Here is a 5,008-nt window from a genome sequence, read left to right as displayed (position 1 = left end):
TGTAACCCACTGAAATCCTTTTTTTACTGTTTAGTATATAAATCTCGTTAATCTATTTTCTTTGTATTTTATCTTGAAATTTATAGTTCGTTTTCATTATCACTCTTTTTTTCTTTGTAATACGTATGCCTAACAAGATGTCAACTTTTGCAGGAACTGTCATTGGGGAAACTTGAGGTCTGATTTGGCATTGAATAATCTTCTAATTTCTGGCACTATGGAAGCTCGTGAACAGTTTCGTAAGGGTTATCACAATGAGGCAGAACCGGTGGAATCTACTGAGACCGAGATGACAAGAAGTTCTAGAGGACGTACAAGTTTGAATAAGGTCGTTAGGCAAAGGGTGCAGGGAGTTAGAAAGGATGTAATGTTCAATAAAATTGGACAGCCAATAGGAGAGTTTGCGGCTGAAATGCAGAGTTATATAGGAGTTCTCGCTCGAGAAAAGATTAAGATCAGTTACAAGACTTGGAAGCAAGTTCCAAGTGATGTTAAAGAATTAATATGGGAATCAGTTAATGTAATTAAGAAGTATTTGATAGTTTAAATAAATTAAATGTTATGTATGGGTTGATATCTACTTTTCTTTACAGCTGACATATAATATTAGCCCAAGCTGGAAGAAGGGCTGTTTGCATTCAGCGAATAGTAAGTGGCGGCAAGGCGCATCTAACTGAGAAGTTCATTTTCTCGAAGCTTGATAAACCAGAGGAGTTGAAAGAACCGCCAAGTGGCTACGGTATTCCACGGGATGATTGGAGTTCCTTTGTAATCACTCGCATGTCCGTTGACTTCATGGTAAGATCGATTATTAATTAGTTCTTAAAAACAATTTAACATGTCATTATTATATATACCGATACATTAACACATGTGGAGAATTATTTAACTAGAACTTAAGTGCTGAGCAAAAAAAGAGAAGAATGCAGAACATATACCCACATCGGCTTTCCCGTAAAGGTTATGCATAATTTGCTGATAAAATAGTAAGTATTTTTTTCATAGCCTATCTTCTATAACAATGGCAATCATTTGATAATTAGCTTTGAATAACTATTGCCCCCTACAAGAAGAAACAATAAAAATAATATTTTTTATCTTGTTTGAAGGCAAGTGAATTATGTGATGATGATGATGTCAATCGGGCTCTTATTTGGAAGAAAGGACGGGTGAATAAGGAGGGTGAAGTTGAAGGAGATGATCTGAAAATGAAAATAGAAAAGATTGTATGTAATAAGTACATGAATCCAATAGTATTTATTCAACTAAACTGGTTTTTGGTAAAAAAATATTTCTTGTGCTTGACAGGATGAATATGTGCAAAAAAAACGGGATGGTAAGTTGCACTTTGAAGGGTCAAAAAAGGATATCCTTTCAAATGTACTTGATTCAGAAGAGCATGCTGGATGTGTCAGGGGTGTTGGAGGTCATATAACTCCAACTGTCTACTTTAATGTTGGTACATTATGGAAGAGTCCTACTGGTGATGGCCACTTATTGATGCAGCATAAAAAGAGTTGTCAGAGGCAAAACTATTGATTTCAGAACAATCTACTCGCCTTGCAGATCAAGACGAACGCATAAAAAAGTTGGAAGAAATGTTCAAAAATGGTGCATGTGCCTCTAAGATTGAAGAGAAAGGTAGTTGCTCCGTAAAGTTACATCTTAGGAATGAAGACACAATCAAAACAGAAAAGAGTGCCCCATATTATGAAACTTTCATTGATGATTACATGCAAATTGATGTTTTACCCGAGTCTGGATCTTTTGGAGCCAGAACGGGGTTGTGTTGCCAAGATGCTCAAATTCTTGTAGGGAACTCTAAGATATTTTATGTAGTGTTGACGTCTGAAAATGTAAGCAAATGAATTGAATATGACCACAATATGTAAAGTATTAAAATGTGCCTGTTATAGGACACTAATGTGCCCTAATTTCGTAATTGGCTTGTAACACTATTTGGTATTTGCTATTACTTATAGTTTTGGCTGTCGGGTGACTGGAAGTCATGTCGGGCATGGGCATGAAGCTGTGGAATGAACTAGCTGTTTTGGGAAATTGAGGAGAAGCGCTTTGTTTCAAGATCGAACTCTTAACAATTGAGGAGAAGCTGTTTTTGAAAATAGTGATCGAAAATACTTGTAAATTCGGTCAGATAAGTAGATCTATATTTTTTGTACAACTTCCATGACATGTTGGGTTCGAAATTACTAGCGTTACAATTTCTTCAAAAGTATTTAGATGCATGTCACAGCTTTTGAGACTTGAAGATATATATTATTTCACATATTTTATGCTTGTAGTAAATATTTTATTTTGTATGGGTATATACCACTAATTAAAATAAACAATGGTTTTTGAATTCATTGTGAATAATAACTCTTGTGAAAAGGCAATTTAAGACAATGGTTATAAATTGTTGTTAAAAATAATATACGACAACGGTTTTAAAACGTGGTTGAATAATAAGCAAACGACAACGGATATAAGCAGTTGCATATGTGTTGTCGTACACCTACATAAGACATCATTTTTAAAATGTGGTTATTTCTCAACATACGAAAATGGATATAAAGTGTTGCAAATCTGTTGTCGTATGCCAACATAGACAACTGTTTATAACTGTCATAAAAGACAACTTAAGACAACGGTTATAAACCGTGGTCAAAAAGTGTGTACGACAACATATATTTAATGTTGCATATCCGTTGTCATATGTTGGAATCCACGACGGATATAAACCGTTGTCGTATGTTATACTTACGACAACACATAAAAGTACAACGGTATTTCGACCCCTACGACAACGGATTATATCCGTTGTCGTTTCCGGTTTTTCTTGTAGTGTTCTACGGTCGATAAGTAAGAAGTCGATACTATACCGGCTCAATCTTCCAAACTGATCGAAGCTGCAATCTCGCAACTCCAAGGACTTCGAATCAATCTAACATAAGAAGTCACATGACCAATATCGATAGTAAAATCTCATCAAAATCGGTATAATCAAATCAATAAAGACGATATCCCGAAACTCAAACTAACGGCATAACGACTATAAACTAATCAAACCGAAATCGCAGACAGCAGAATATCAATCCAATCTACTCATATCAATCATCTAACATCATTTCCAAGTCAAACCCAACACATCTAAAAAATCTAAGTTTCGAAAATCATAAGAAAAATCATATCAAATCCGATCGTCGATATTTCTCCGAACCGTCTTAGATATACTATCACAGCAACCTCAAGAACATCCTCTCCGAATATAAATCAATTCTAAAGACATTCAAAAATTCAAACCTCGTAGAAATAAGAGAAACTTACTTCCAAACGGAGCACTTGATGCTGTGATCGCAGATATCTACTCGAGATTGAATTCCAACGGACGGATCGAGCTAAAATCGGAATCACAAAAGCTTGGGGAAGCTTTTGTCACTTTAATGGAGGGAGAGGCGGTTGGAAGGGATGAGGGGAAAGATAAGAAGACTAGTCAAAGCCTCCAATAATATAACAAATCCACAATTTGCATTTTAGTCCTCGAAATTTCCAAAAATTGCATAATAGTCCCTGATCAATAAAAAGTCGGCTTTTCGATTCTGAAATCATTGATTATCTCAAATAAGTTCAATTAAGATAAAAACAGGGCGTTACAATTCTCCCCCTCTAAGAATAGATTTCGTCCTCGAAATCAGTAATATCAACTCATAAGAAAGAAATAAGAATCAAGAATAGAATTAAGGACTCACGTCAGATAAACAAATCCGAAAATCTCTGCCTCATATCAGATTCTGTCTCCCAAGTCGCTTCTTCGACTCCGTGATGACTCCACTGAACTTTCACCAACAGAATCGATTTGGTTCTGAGTTGTTTCTCCTTTCTGTCAAGGATCTGAATCGGTCTCTCGAAATGACTCAGAGTTTCATCAAGTTCGGCTTCGTCAGGTTGAAGAACATGAGAAGGATCGGGATGGTATTTCCTCAACATCGAGACGTGAAATACGTCGTGAATACCAGATAAAGAAGGAGGAAGTGCTAATCTGTAGGCTAGATCACCTATCTTCTGCAAAATCTCATACGGACCGATGAATCTCGGTGACAACTTTCCTCTCTTCCCAAATCTAACAGTACCTCTAAACGGAGAAATTTTCAAGAATACTCGGTCTCCCTGATCGAAAGATAGAGGTTTGCGATAGATATTCGCATACTTCGCTTATCGGTCCTGAGCAGTCTTCATTCTCAATCGAATAATCTTCACCTGCTCAGCCATATCACGAATCATATCTGGTCCCAAGTCTGGGGACTCAGACATCTCATCCCAATACAGAGGAGATCTGCACTTCTTCCCGTACAACGCTTCGAATGGTGCCATTCCTATACTCGTCTGGAAGCTGTTGTTGTACGAAAACTCCACAAGAGGCAACGAGTCCTGCCAACTAGTGCCAAAATCAAGCACTACTGCTCGTAGCATATCCTCCAGAGTCTGAATTGTCCGCTCTGGTTGACCGTCGGTCTGAGGATGATATGCTGTACTCAAGTGCAAACGAGTACCAAGAGCCTCCTGTAGACTGTGCCAGAAATGAGAAGTAAACCGAGGATCTCGGTCTGAAACAATCGATCTCGGCACACCGTGAAATCTGACAATCTCTCTAACATACAACTCGGTCATCTGATCGTGACGATATGTCATCCGATACGGAATAAAACAAGCAGACTTTGTCAAACGGTCAATCACTACCCAAATGGTATATATATATATATATATATTGTCTAACGCAGGGCTGAGCCAGCCCCAGGTACTTTTCATTCCTGGCTCCGCCCTTGCATTTACGTGCATGCATATTTGTCCATTTAAGCAATTTCATAAGTATCGACCAATTTATATAACTAACTAATTTTGTTTGACAATATTAATTCGTTATTGGTGCAATTAATGTGCGCAAAAAGATATCAAGCGAAGATTACAGAAACCGGTGGTTTCAGAATTCTTCTATGTATCTAGATCGGTT

The sequence above is a fragment of the Henckelia pumila genome, chromosome 2 (assembly GCF_033568475.1).
Source record: "Henckelia pumila isolate YLH828 chromosome 2, ASM3356847v2, whole genome shotgun sequence".
Lineage (NCBI taxonomy): Eukaryota > Viridiplantae > Streptophyta > Magnoliopsida > Lamiales > Gesneriaceae > Henckelia > Henckelia pumila.
This window is presented reverse-complemented; position numbering follows the sequence as displayed.